A 15,742-nucleotide genomic window follows, 5' to 3' on the forward strand; every position below is an offset into this window, starting at 1 on the left:
GATTGACTATGTCTGTACTCAGGTAGAAGTAATAATCCCCTCCACCAAAATTAATATCTACCCAAATCAAAAGCCCTGGGTAGACAAATCCGTCCGTGAGGCTCTGAAAGTGCGCACATCAGCATACAACACCGGGCTGGTGACAGGCAACATGGAAGAACACAAGATGGCAAGATACAACGTCAGGAGAGCAGTAATAGAGGCAAAACGGCGTTACAGGGATAAAGTTGAACTTCAGTTTGAACAGGCTGACTCTAGAGGCATGTGGCAGGGCCTCAGAACAATGACAGACTACAAAGGAACCCCCCTCAAACTGAACAGTGACATCTCCTTAGCAAATGATCTCAACTCCTTCTATGCGAGGTTTGAGGCTGTGAATAACAACACCAGCCTACAAACCACGGCAATGGGGGGGGGGGGGGTCTGCTGATGGAGACTCAGTGTTCAGGGTAACAGAGCATGAGGTGAGACGGATCTTTAAAAAAGTGGATATCAGGAAGGCAGCAGGACCGGACGGCATCCCCGGCCGCGTCCTAAAAGTCTGTGCCGACCAACTGGCCCCGGTATTCACTGACATCTTCAACCTGTCCTTGGAACAGGCTGTCATCCCCACCTGTCTGAAGAAGTCCACCATCATCCCTGTACCCAAAAAATCTACGCCCGCTTGCCTCAACGACTACCGCCCTGTAGCCCTCACCTCCATAGCCATGAAGTGCTTTGAGAAGCTAGTGAAGGGCTACATCTGTTCCTCCCTCCCCATCAACCTGGACCCTCTGCAATTTGCATATCGCCCCAACAGGTCCACGGAGGACGCCATAGCCCATGTGCTGCACACAGCAGCATCACATCTGGACAAGAGGCAGGGGAACTATGTGAGAATGCTGTTCATCGACTACAGCTCAGCATTCAATACCATAGTCCCCTCCAAACTCATAGCCAAGCTCAGGGACCTGGGCTTGAACTATGACCTGTGCCAGTGGGTCTTGGACTTCCTGACGGGCAGACCCCAGGTGGTAAGAGCCGGCAACTGCACCTCCTCATCCATCACGCTCAACATAGGGGCCCCCCAGGGCTGTGTTCTGAGCCCCCTCCTCTACTCCCTGTACACACATGACTGCGTAGCACAGCGGAACAACAACACCATCATCAAATTTGCTGATGACACAGTAGTGGTGGGCCTGATCTCTGCCAACGACGAAAGGGCCTACCTGGAAGAGGTAGAGAACCTGTCACAGTGGTGCCAGGAGAACTGCCTCTCCCTGAACGTCAGCAAAACAAAAGAGATGATTGTGGACTTCAGGAGGTCGGGGGTCAAGGACTACAGCCCCCTCAGCATCGACGGGGCACCGGTTGAGAGAGTGAACAGTTTCAAGTACCTCGGAGCCCACATATCCGAGGACTTGACATGGACCACACACATTGACAGTGTTGTGAAGAAGGCACGACAACGCCTCTACTTCCTCAGGCGCCTAAGGAAGTTCCAAGTCAGTCAGAAGATCCTTAGGAACTTCTACTCATGTACAATAGAGAGCATCCTGACCGGCAACATCACCTCCTGGTTTGGGAATAGCACTGCACAAGACCGTAGCAGACTACAAAGAGTGACACGTTCAGCCGAACGCACAATTGAAGGGGGGCTTCCCACCCTCCAGAACATTTACAACAAGCGGTGCAAGGGGAAGGCTAAGATAATTATTAAGGACTCGAGCCACCCGAACAACTGCCTCTTTGAACTGCTGCCGTCAGGCAAGCGATACCGAAGTCTTAAGGCGAGCACAGAAAGACTCAGAAGGAGCTTCTATCCCCAGGCCATCAGGCTGCTAAACGAACAATAATCGCTAAACGAACAATAATCACTATGCAACAACCATCAAATGCACACAGCACACACACCCACACGCACACACTCACTCAAACAAACAACACACTGCAGCACCCACTCTCCACACTTTAGATCACACAAACACACTTACACTTTATATTTATTGATAAAGGATTTGCACCACAACTCGTACACCTACTGTGAATTGTATATTGTATATTGTATGGTAACTACGTCTACGAACATTGTACATATGTCTAAACTGAACACTGTGACCTCTTTTTTACTTCTAATCTTTACTATGTTTTTATTTCATACTTATCTTGTCATGCACAGTCTCTGGAGCGCAACAGTAAGAAGCATTTTGTACAAAAGTATTCTGTACCTCTGTATGACAACTATTAAAGAAACTTGAAACTTGAACTTGAAACACACACACACACACACACACACACACACACACACACACACACACACACACACACACACACACACACACACACACACACACACACACACACACACACACACACACACACACACACACACACACACACACACACACACACACACACACAATAATAATAATAACTTTATTTGTATAGCACTTTTCATACAGAAGTTGCAGTTCAAAGTGCTTCACAACAGTGAAAAATACAGGCATAAGCGAGCATAAAAAAGATAAAAAAGATAGAGAGGTAGCAAGGTAAGGTAAATCACAGTGTTTCACATTAGGATCTAGATCTAGCATCCCAACAATAGGCCTCTCTGTTTACAGTTTCATTCAGTAATACAAATAATACAAATAGAATAGACAAGTAAAAAAAGTGCGGTTTGATTCAGTTTAAAAAAAGGCTAAAAATAATTAAATAGAATGGACATACAACAGGGTATTAAACATACAACAGAACAGTGCATGAGTGAAAAGTAAAAAGTGTGATAAAATAGTTCAATAAAAATATAACAGAGCAGTACATCGCTCTTAATCAGTTTTGAATTACAACAGAGCAGCGCTCTTAAAATTACAGTGCATAGGAGGCAGTGAGATAAAATTAGCATAGAACCGAGGCTGACTCCTATAGTCGAATAGTCGATCGAAAGGAGCCGTAGTCGACTGCCAACCTCTTAGTCGAATAAAAAAAATAAAGGGAAGATGATTAAACAGAAGGATTTGTAGATACAGTAATTAATGATAATCGATTTTAATTATAAATTCATATTTGACCTTGAACTTGACCTTGACCTTATTATGGCCAAATCATACATCTATGGATAGGGGAAATGCCCCTCTTTCCAATGGCAGGGTTGAATCTGGATTTAGACATTTCCTTGCGTTTTATACGATAATTAGCATTTTCCGATAAATTCGTATTTCCGATAAATTGTATAAAACATCGGTACAAATTAAAATATACACTTTGACTACTGTTTTTGATAGGGTTATGGTCTTTACTCTTGGCTACAATTTTTTTTATTAATTAAATTAATTAAATTAAATTTACATTAACCTCTAACATCCAAGGGCCCACATGTGGACAAAAATCTTTGCACAGGGTTGTAGCCAATGAGTATGGCTTTCCAATGATACCGCATTATATGATAATTGGGTATCTAATACGGTCTCTATTGATCGATTTATGATAAAGAAAAGCAGGGTCCCCCTATATGGGGACCTTAAAAGCACCCCCCCCACAGCCCAAATGGAGTGATACAAAAAAAATTATACTTTTTTTTCCCAAAATTTAATAAATAAACTAATAGTCGACTATCTGCACATTTCGGCCAATCATAGTCGACTATCCAAATCCTTAGTTGGGGACAGCCCTAGAACCGACACATGAATTTGATAGGAAGTGTATACAAGTAGGCAGGGTAAGACAAATGCCTGAGCAAAGAAATAGGTTTTAAGCTGTCTTTTGAAGATGTCTAGCGAGTTGGCTTCCCTGGTTTTTGGGCAGTTTGTTCCATAGTTTGGGGCGTAGTTGATAAAGGCTGCATGCATCACTGATCCTCTTTTGACTGTTTCTGGGAACCTCTAGTCCAGCAGCTGATGATCGCAGTGTTCTTGCTGGCCTGTAATTTATTAGAGTGTTGGCGATGTAGCCAGGGCCGTATTAACGACCGGGCCGCCTCGAGCTCAGAGGGGCCTCAAAAAAAAATGTAATAAAAAATTTTTAAATGTTTATTTTTGTTCTTATTTTGGAGATCGATGTCATACTGTGACACTGAAATGAAAAAATATTTCATCAACTAAAATATTTAGTCAACAAAAATATTTCATCAACTAAAATATACAGTACGTCACACCCCGTGCCTCTCCCTGCCGTCTGCAAGTGGCTAATCTTGAGTTTCCGACCCCCCAGTAAGCTAACCATGGATAAATCCAAAAAAAGGAAAGTCTGAGGAAAATAGAGGGTTTAATTCAGCGTGGACAGATTAATTTGCTTTCACGACTAACAATGCAGGCGTACCTGTAGCCTATGCCTGATATGTGGTGCGAAATTTGCGAACAACGAAAACTTTTCTTTTTATTTTATAGATTTTCCACAAATAAGGGAAAGACTCAAATAGAGCTGCATAGTTCAGGGTTTTATTTCAAAGTAGGTCTACAGATGCCAGTGTTTTTTCTCCTTTTCTGTGTTTTATTTCAAAGTAGGTCTACACATGGTAGTCTTTTTCTTAAAGTGGACTACTTTTTATTTTTATAAATGTTCCACAAATAAGGGAAGGACTCAAATATACCTAAATAGTTCAGGGTTTAATTTCAAAGTCGGTCTACAGACACCAGTGTTTTGTCTCCTCTTCTGTGTTTTATTTAAAAATAGGTCTACACAGCCAGTATTTTGTCTCCTCTTCATAAGAGTTTGAGGTTTTCCTTTGTTATAACCAGGTAAAAACAGCAATAAAAAGTCAAAACCTTTCTTTTTGTTGCTTTATAATTCCATTAATGCAATAAGTAAAGTCGCAAATTACTTTGGGTATGCAATTGTCAGGCGTTTTATGCTAAATGTGGGGTATGCTCGGGGATATATAAAACGTTATACACTGTGTTACCTTAATTTTAAGGGTAAATAGGTTGTGCGGCTCCGTGAGCATTTTATTTTGTGGGAGGGGGGAAAAGTGGCTCTTTTGATAGTAAAGGTTGCTGACCCCTGGACTAGACGTATAGGGAGGGCTGGAAATCTATAGTGCTCCCTCTGTCCTGTGGAGGGCGGCAATACGCCTAGATGCGTAGTCCGCCGGAAATATACAAGAAGAAGAAGAAGACTAGACGTAGAGTCTGCTGTCACGCCCGCATCTCCACATCCCAGCCCCGACACGAATGAGGCAGATTGGGATCATGACAGCAGAGACCCGCCGGTGCTGATAGCGGATATCAATTCAGCATCTGGATCAGAAAGAAAGTTGAGGATGAAAAAGTAAGTAAAGTGTTAGCTTGGATGCTAACGTTAGCTAGCCGATTTTGTGAGTGTTTAATGAGAGATGGTAGATTCAATACACCAAGCTAACTAACACAGTGTTTAATGAGAGATGGTAGATTCAATTCACCAAGCTAACTTTACACAGTGTTTAATGAGAGATGGTAGATGGAAATTACTTCTATGTTGCGATAACTTCTCTGTATCATGTTTAAATGTGTTTGGGGGGAAATGTCCAGGCTGCAAAGTAAGCAGTATGGTAATAGCCTATCAGACCAATACATATGGAATTACTTCTTAGTCATTTTCCTTAATAGTTCTTGGCTGGTATGGAAACATATTAGATTCTATTGAAAGTGGTCTTAAAAAGGTCTTAAAAAGTCTTAAATGTAACCTGTTGAAACTTGCAGGAACCCTGTCCGTCAACATCCCCCTTCAGTGAGACCATAACACCTGCCCATCATGAAGATGACGTGTCACCCACCTCTACAAGCAGCAGTATCACCACCACCACTAAAGGTTTGACCTCACAAGACCATGCACTATGGCCAAGTGTCATAGGCCATACCCAACAATGTGGTATCAAGGGGACCAATACAAGTCAAAGATATTGTTTTCCCCCAAAATCCAGCGAACATGGCTTCTGTATTCGGTTAGCACAGACTCAGTCTACTGTTTGATATTATAAAAAAAATTAATATGATGAATAAATGCCTCGTAGTTAAAGAAAGCTTGAATTTCGGACTTCTTTATTACATATTTCTTTTAATCTCTCCCGTCCTCCCCATTTTTTTAACTGGATAGATTAACTGGACACTGGATAGCGTTGGCTATATTTTATGTATATGCCAGGAAAGTAGCTCAGTGTCACATCTTTGACTCACATTCCAATAATCCATATATATTTTTATCACTATTAAGTGATGGGCATATTTGTCTCTCACCAACCTAGTGACAGAAATGGTCAGGTTGACTCCCATGTTAAACACATATTTTGAAATACACAGCCTGTACAGTTTAATTATAAATCATTCTAATTGTAATATACAGTGCCTCAGAGATGAGTTTGTGCAGGGTTTTTTTCATCCTGATGATGGCGCCATCATCATCTAAACACACGTATATAACTAGTAACTAGCACAACACTGGTTTGTGCACTGTAATAAAATACGTTTTGTTCAATGGAAAAATAAATAGTCCTTTTTTTTTATTGCTTATAGTCCAGCAATACCCAAAAGTCACAACAGCAAGTCACAAACTGCACTGTTGCAGAACTGTTCTTTCTTTGTTCGCCTTCCAAATTGAAATATAAAAGTTATCAAAATGACAATTTTCTGGTTGTGTTTTCCTGCATTTAACGTTTTCAAACAAAGCCATCATGAAACTGACAGAATAACTGAACAATAAACTATAATATATTGTGTGGTACCCTGTCAATAACTTTGGCAGACAGGGAATATAATTAATTTTCAATACTTAAAAAAAAAGTCCTCAACTATACTTTCTCTCTCGATGGATAGCTGTTTGTTGACGTGTTAATGTGAGGGCTGGCCCAGTACTGCACGCTTCCAGGTACCAATTACCATCACGCACCTGAAAGGAGTTTCCAATCAGCTCGAGGGGAGCCCTTTTATACACGGGTTTCTGTACATTCAGTGTAGGGTCGTTTTGCTCTCCACTAGCTATTGCTTGTTCCTCTTGTGTTGTTTCTCCAGTACGACCTCTCTCTGCCTCCGTGGACCCGTGCCTCGTATTACACTTTGCCTTGGTGAGTTTTTGGACGTTTTTTGATGCTCTGATTTCCTAATTTTTTCCCGGACTCAAGACCTTCATTCTGTTTTTTGTGTGTTCCTTAAACACTGAAGAAGTGTCGCTTTGTTTTGGTACTGGACTCTGCTTTGTTACTGGACTGCCTCGTAATCCCTACGTTCTATTAATGACATTCTCCGTTTTTCTGTTCCTCCCTGAGTGGATATTCAATAAGCTGCAGAGCCGCAGAGCCGCATAGCCACAGAGTCAACTCTGCTCGGGGCAGAGCCGCAGAGCCGCAGAGCCCTACTCTGCTGAAGGACATTCCCCCTGAATGCTTTTACGTCGTTTCTGTTTGTAAATAAATACGCCCATAGTTTTTCGCTAACTCTGTCTGTGTCGTGCTGTTGGGGTTGTTTACAAACCATAACATTACGACCCGACCATGTCGACCCCAGCCGACACAGATGGTGTTAGAGCAGCCTTGGCAGGTCAGATCCAGCTGACCAACGACTACACCCAACAGCTAGGGGCGGCTGTGGCTGCTGTGCAGGACCTCCCGGCCCAGGTCCAGCTTATCCAGACTTCTCTAGACACTCTAATCACCCAGCAGACTGCAGAGGGTAATCAGCAGGCTGATATTCTACACCAGCTGCAGACTCTCAGTGCAGCATTTAACACCCTGCTTTTAACCCCACCAGTGGCAGGAGTCCCAGCCGGACCACCACCCGCCGCTGCGATTAACCCTGCACCTCCCGACCCCGCTCCTCGGGAGCCCCATCTCTCCAGCCCACGACTGTTCGACGGTAACTTCGAGGACTGTGCCACGTTCATCATGCAATGTGAGTTAGTTTTCATTCATCAACCCAGCAGATTTACGACAGAGGGAGCCCAGGTGGCTTACATGACTAACCTGCTCACAGGCCGAGCAGCACAGTGGGTTACTGCTTCCTGGTCCATGAGGGCTGACTTCTGTTTTTCATACACAGATTTTGTGGCAGAGCTCCGAAGGGTTTTCCACCACCCAGCTCATGGCCAGGACTCTGGAGCCCGGTTGGGCACCTTCCAGCAGGGCAGTGGCAGTGTCACCGACTACGCGCTGGAGTTCAGACTGGCCGCAACCGAGAGCGGTTGGAATGACCGGGCGCTTCATCTCACCTTCCTGAAGGGGCTCAACGACGCCATGAGAGACCAGCTTGCCACCCGGGAGGAGCCCGCTTCGCTCGAGGCCCTAATCAGCCTCGCCATCCGCATCGACGGACGGCTCCGGGAGAGAAGGCGCGAGCGAGCCCGACCGGGACGCGTGAATATTTTAGGCAACCAACTTGTGTTTAGCGTTTCTCTGATTGGCCACTACGCCCATGTGACCACGGCAGCGCGAGAGAGCTGCAGCGCGGAAATAGGCTGTCTATTGCCATTCTCTAAGACAAACTCTAACCTTAACCAGCTCCTTAACAGCGCCTAAACTTAACCCTTCTAACCTTAACCAACTCCGAAACAATGCCTAACCTTAACCTTAACCTTAACCAACTCCGAAACAATGCCTAACATTAACCTTAACCAACTCCGAAAGAATATTGCCATTCTCTAAGACAAACTCTAACCTTAACCAGCTCCTTAACAGCGCCTAAACTTAAAGGGGAACTATTTTACTATTTATTTCACTATTTGGGCACTTTTACACAATTCCTGTGAGTCTATGGAACACCTCTGTAATTTTTTTTTTTTTTCATTGTTTTGTATTTCTAATCAAGTCCTCAAAAACAGCATTTTTCTACCTCAAGATCTCGAGCCGTTTTGAGCCTGGGCTCCAACCACTGTGTGCAGCTCATCTTGTATCTCAACATTATCATGCAGCAGTGTCTTTCTGACATCACAAATCATCACATTTTCAGATGACTCAGTTCAGTGAGGGTGAATATTGTGAGAGGAGAATTGGAAGAATGCGCCAATATGAGAATTGGAGACATAGATCATATTAATATAAGTTCACATAGCTAGAAAACAATGCTAAACACTCAAAAAGGCCATTCATAAGATAGTTCCCCTTTAACCCTTCTAACCTTAACCAACTCCGAAACAATGCCTAACCTTAACCTTAACCAACTCCAAAACAATGCTTAAAGTTAACATGCCTAAACTTAACCGGCGAAAGAATGCAAATTTTTTAAGGCAATCGAACTTGTCACCAACGGACCGCAGGATCCACAGCAAGGCGGCGCTACCAGTTGAGCTAGTTGTCGATGTTAAAAGAGGGGGGATTACTGCTACATAATGCTGCCGCGACAGAGCTGCTCCGCTCTGCTGCTGCCGCGTCGCCGCGGGGGCGTGGCTAGACGCAAGTTGGGCGTGGCTAGACACAAGTTGGTTGCCTTTAATATTTAGGCGACCGGGACCCCCAGCCGTTCCCCAGACCTCCCGCACTCGTGACTGGACTGCTGATCGTCCTGCCTCCTCCGCGACTGGAGGCCCCTTCCCCTCCCGGCCTGTGACCAAGGAAGAACCCATGCAGCTGGGACGCACACACCTTAGCCCGGCCGAACGGGAGTCCCGACTCAGGTCCGGCCTTTGCCTCTACTGCGGCCTTGATGGACACCGTATCTACAATTGTCCTACCCGGCCAAAAGACTAGGCTTGCTGGGACCCCGGGAGATCCTGGTGAGCCGTTTTTCCTGTTCCCACACCCATGCACCACCTAACCATCTGACGAGCGTCACCCTGGCCTGGGCGGACCAGCGGGTGACGGTGGGTGCACTCGTTGACTCGGGGGCTGATGAGTGCTTCCTGGATTTTGAGTTTGCCACCCAGGCCAACATTCCACTTCAGAACCTCGAGAGGCCCATGGAGGTCTTCGCGTTGGATCAGCACCGCCTGGCCGACATCACTCAACGCACCTGTCCTGTCCTCCTCACCATTGCTGGTAATCATGTTGAGAGACTCCAGTTCTTTATTACCAGGTCCCCTTTAGTCCCAGTAGTTCTGGGTCGTCCCTGGCTCGCGCTGCATGAGCCCCACATCGCCTGGTCCTCCGGCACTATCGTGGGGTGGAGCTCCTCCTGTCATGCCCAGTGTCTTCAGGCTGCGTCCAGTCCGTCACCCCGGAGTTCCCCTAGTGTGCCGCCCCCAGACTTCTCGACTATGACCCCTGAGTACCACGACCTCTGGGAGGTTTTCAGCACGTCCCGGGCTCAGTCCCTTCCTCCTCATCGGCCTTACGACTGTGCAATTGACCTCCGCTCTGGGGCTCCCCTTCCCGGCAGCCGCCTTTACAGTCTGACCGTCCCTGAGAAGGCAGCGATGGAGGAGTACATCTCTGAGTCCTTGACAGCAGGCCTCATTCGGCCCTCGTCCTCCTCACTGGCGGCCGGCTTTTTTTTTGTTGGGAAGAAGGACGGAGGTCTCCGGCCCTGCATTGATTATCGCCAACTCAACGAGATCACCATCAAGAACAAGTATCCTCTTCCTCTCATGAACTCCACCTTCGAGCCCCTCACCCAGGCTACCGTCTTCACTAAACTGGACCTCCGGAGTGCCTACCATCTGGTCCGTATCCGAGAGGGCGACGAGTGGAAGACCGCCTTCAAGACTCCCACGGGTCATTATGAGTATCTGGTAAAAAAAATCAAAATCAAAATCAAATTTATTTGTAAGGCCCGACAACACACGTTAATGTCCCCATGGGCCGTACACGTCTTCTTTAAACAAGTCAAGAAGAAACATAACAATAAGTCAAGAACAGAACAAGAACACCATAAGGTCCAACAAATTTAAAATAAATGCAAATAAATGAAAGAATGCAAGCACTCCCAGACATACCCCACGCAAAGGTAAGGAAAAACTCACTAAAACCTAACAATAGGGAAAAACAGGCTGTGTGAAGGAGAGAAACCTTAGAAGGGCCATTCAAGGGGGGATCTCCCTTCTTAGATGTCGGTAGTGTTGCAGACTAACAGTTGGTAACCATGCACTCAAGTGTGTAGTGAAACATAGATGAGTGCATGCAATAGCAACTGAACATTTTGAAAGATTAAAAATAGAGCTGATAGCGATAGCAACTGAACATTTTGAAAGATTAAAGATAGAGCTGATAGCGAATCTATTTGGGGCACAGGGGCGGCGCAAAGAGGGTCGCGTCCTCCCCGTCTTAATCACGGGACATTCAACACTCCGGTCATTGCTCCAAGACAGCCGGAGACAGGGAGATAGGGGGCGGTGCAGAGAGGGTCGCATCCTCCCGGCCTTCATCACGGGACGTCCGACACTCCGGTCAGCACTCCAGGACAGCAACTCACAGGGAGACAGGGAGACGGGACAGGCGTTAGACAGCTCGCGTGAATGTAGTGGGTGGACATAGCAATAGATACAAGTGGTAAGCATATATGTGAATAGAGTAGATATATGAAGTATGCTGTTCAGCCTCACCAATGCTCCGGCGGTATTCCAGGCGCTCATGAACGACGTCCTCCGTGACATGCTCGAGGAGTTTGTGGTGGTGTACCTTGACGACATCCTCATCTTCTCCAAGATTCTCGAGGAACATGTCCATCATGTCCGCCGAGTACTTGAGCGCCTTCTCCACAACCGGCTCTTCGTTAAGGCAGAGAAGTGCCGTTTCCACGCCAATTCCGTCGATTACCTTGGCTTCATCGTGGAGAATGGCCAGACCCGAGCCGACCCCCGCAAGATCCAGGCTGTGGAGGAGTGGCCGGAGCCCTCTTCTCGGAAGGAGCTACAAAGCTTCCTCGGTTTTGCAAACTTTTACCGGAGGTTCATCCGGAACTACAGCGGCCTGCGCTGCGTTCCGTTCCCTCAAGAACAGATTCACCACCGCCCCGGTCTTGCTCCACCCAGACCCCAAGAAGCAGTTCATTGTGGAGGTGGACGCCTCGGATACTGGACTAGGGGCTATCCTGTCTCAGCGGTCGGCGACGGACCAGAAGGTCCATCGGTGCGCCTTCTACTCTCGTCGTTTCCTTCCTGCTGAGAGGAACTATGACATTGGAAATCGGGAGCTGCTGGCAGTGGTGGCTGCCTTGGAGGAGTGGCGTCATTGGCTGGAGGGGGCGTTCACCATTTGGACAGACCATAAGAACTTGACGTACATCCGTGCATCCAAGCGCCTCAACAGCCGGCAAGCAAGGTGGGCCAGCTTCCTCAGTCGGTTCGACTTCTCTTTGACCTTTCGCCCTGGGTCCCGCAACACGAAGGCCGACTCTCTGTCCCGGTTACACTCCAAGGGGGATCCAACCACTGAGGATCCGATTCCCATCCTGCCTGAGGTCAGGGTGGTGGGAGTGGTCACCTGGGGCATCGAGACCGTGGTCAAGCGTGCCTTACGTTTCCATCCCGCTCCAAGCCACATACCTTATCGTCGCCTCTTCGTCCCTGACTCAGTCCGGTCCCGGGTTCTCCAATGGGGCCATACCAGCCGGTTTGCCTGCCACCCCGGCGTCCACCGCACCTTCTCCTTTCTGGCTCGTCGGTTCTGGTGGCCCACCATGAGGAACGACGTCAGGGAGTTCGTACTGGCCTGCACGGTCTGCGCCCGAGGCAAGGCCTCTCACCAGGCACCCTCCTGTCTACTACAGCCACTTCCCATCCCGAGCCGCCATTGGTCCCATGTGGCATTGGACTTCGTCACTGGCTTTCCACCTTTCCAGGTAAACACAGTCCTTCTGACAGTGGTGGATCGTTTCAGCAAGGGGGTTCACCTCGTGGCCCTTCCCAAGCTTCCATCAGCTTCCGAGACAGCGGACCTCCTGACGAGCCACGTGTTCCGCCTCCATGGTTTTCCCCAGGACGTCGTCTCCCAGTTCACTTCCCAGGTATGGCGAGCCTCTTGTAAGGGATTGGGGGCCACTGTTAGTCTTTCGTCTCGTTACCATCCACAGACTAACGGGCAGACTGAGAGAATGAACCAGAGCGTGGAGTCTGCTCTCCGGTGTGTTGCCGCCAAGAGGCCTGCTTCCTGGAGCTGGTTCCTCCCCTGGGTCGAGTACGCCATCAACTCCCTGGTCAGCTCCGTCACCGGCCTCTCGCCGTTCGAGGTATCTCTGGGCTACCAACCCCATCTTTTCTCTGCACAGGAGTCGGAGGTGGCAGTTCCCTCCGTGCAGGTTCATCTCGACCGGTGTCGTCGTGTCTGGGAGATCACCAGGACTGCGCTGCTCCGGGCATCGGATCCCTGCGCGGGCTTACCAACCTGGGCAGAGGGTTTGGTTGTCCTCCAAGGATCTCCCGCTTCAATCCACCGCCAAGAAGCTTAACCCCCGGTTCGTCGGCCCTTTCGAGATCCGGAAGGTGCTCAGTCCCATGGCGGTGAGTCTCAAGCTTCCAGCATCCATGCGCATTCATCCTGTATTTCATGTGTCCCGAGTGAAGCGTGTCTCTCTCAGTCCCTGATGCCTCCTGCCCCAGATCCGCCTCCTCCCGAGGTTGGTGGATGGACACCCCCAGTGGAAGGTCCGCCAGCTCATGGACATCCGACGCCGAGGACGGGGGTTCCAGTATCTGGTGGACTGGGAGGGATACGGTCCTGAGAAACGGAGCTGGGTCTCCCGCCAGCTCATCATGGACCCCGCCCTGATCACCGACTTCCATCGTTCCCATCCGGAGAAGCCAAGGCCTGGCAGGTTGCCGGGTGGCTCCCGTGGAGGGGGGGGTACTGTGAGGGCTGGCCCAGTACTGCACGCTTCCAGGTACCAATTACCATCACGCACCTGAAAGGAGTTTCCAATCAGCTCGAGGGGAGCCCTTTTATACACAGGTTTCTGTACATTCAGTGTAGGGTCGTTTTGCTCACCACCAGCTATTGCTTGTTCCTCTTGTGTTGTTTCTCCAGTACGCCCTTGGAAGTCGCCGTTGTTACCTCTCTCTGCCTCCGTGGACCCGTGCCTCGTATTACACTTTGCCTTGGTGAGTTTTTGGAAGTCTATCTTTTGATGCTCTTTTTTCCCGTACTCAAGACCTTCATTCTGTTTTTTGTGTGTTCCTTAAACACTGAAAAAGTGTCACTTTGTTTTGGTACTGGACTCTGCTTTTTTACTGGACTGCCTCGTAATCCCTACGTTCTATTAATGACATTCTCCATTTTTCTGTTCCTCCCCGAGTGGATATTCAATAAGCTGCAGAGCCGCAGAGCCACAGAGCCAACTCTGCTCTGTGCAGAGCCGCAGAGCCCTACTCTGCTGAAGGACATTCCCCCTGAATGCTTTTACGTTGTTTTTTGCTTGTTTCTGTTTGTAAATAAATACGCCCATAGTTTTTGGCTAACTCTGAACTACCTGTCTGTGTCGTGCTGTTGGGGTTGTTTACAAACCATAACAGTTAAAAACACATCAGTAGCAGGATTACTGTAATTTTGTAGCTTTTTTTGTTGTTGTAGTTTGCCTGGTATGTAGCCTTGGTTGGTGGCTGCCCCACCAATGTTTTACATATAAAAACGCCACTGTGCGTGCGTGCGTGCATGTGTGTGTGTGGGGGGGCCTCCACAAGAGTCTGGCCCAGAGGCCTCTGAATTCTTAATCTGGGCTTGGATGTAGCTAGGCCCCTGTCTATTTAGAGCTTTGTATGTAAGGAGAAGGACCTTGAAGTCAATTCTAAATGTTACAGGAAGCCAGTGTAGAGCAGCTAAGACTGGACTAATGTGCTCTCTCCTTTTGGTTCTAGTTAGCAGTCAGGCTGCAGAGTTTTGGATTAGCTGAAGCCTCTTTGTGGTTTTCTTAGGGAGACCTGTGAAAAGTGCATTACAGTAGTCTAACCTAATGAATGCATGAATTAGCTTCTCAGCATCGTTTTGATTAATAAATGGTCATACTTTTGCTATATTTCTGAGATGGAAGAACGATGTTTTGGTCACATTGTTAATATGAGAATTGAAGTTCAGTTCTGAATCTATGATAACCCCGAGACTTGTGACCTCAGATTTGATCCAAGGGGTTGGCACAAATGGTGTAAAAAGCAAGACTTAATCTACTACCAGGCAACATCCAAAAGATTTTACTAGATAGAGAAGGGGGATATAACTTAAGAGGGAGATTTAACTTAAAACAGCCGACTGTACACACCACTATAAAAAGCATGTGCATATCTGTCTGTGGGGTGAAGTTGTGGAATCGTCTACCAGAGAAGTTAAAAGAAAGTAAAAATAGCCTACTGCTCATTTCAAAAGGAAGTACAAACAACTTATTCTTGAGAAGTATGCCGTGGATGGTTAACCATGTGTTTCGAATAAAATTGATTAGATCAATTGTTAAATTTTTTGATTGCTGATTGTTGTTAATAATTATTATTTTTTGTTGTTTTGGTTGATAACGAAGATCAACGATAAATGTAAGATGATGCACTGGGTTAGGGCATTTACAAGCTTGTAGCTTCAGCCCTAACCTTTTCGGCCAACTTGTAATTTGTGTCTTGTTGTGTTTTTGTACATACTAAATGGCTAGTAATAAACGTCATTCATTCATTCATTCATTCATTCATTCATTCATTCATTCATTCATTCATTCATTCATTCATTCATTCATTCATTCATTCATTCATAGGCAATACAATTTTATATGAATATAGAAATATGAGAAAAATAAACAAAGGTGCAGATGAGGGTCTGTATGCCCAATGCAACTTTAGTCTGGATAACAGGATATAGACTGTGGGTATAAACATGCCATTGGCCGACTATTTCAGTGTGAATTCTCCTCCATGTGAGGATTGGTCCATTACCACACGCTTCCAGGTACCAATTACCTCCACA

This window comes from Notolepis coatsorum, assembly GCF_963971535.1.
Source record: "Notolepis coatsorum genome assembly, chromosome: 16".
Classification (NCBI taxonomy): domain Eukaryota; kingdom Metazoa; phylum Chordata; class Actinopteri; order Aulopiformes; family Paralepididae; genus Notolepis; species Notolepis coatsorum.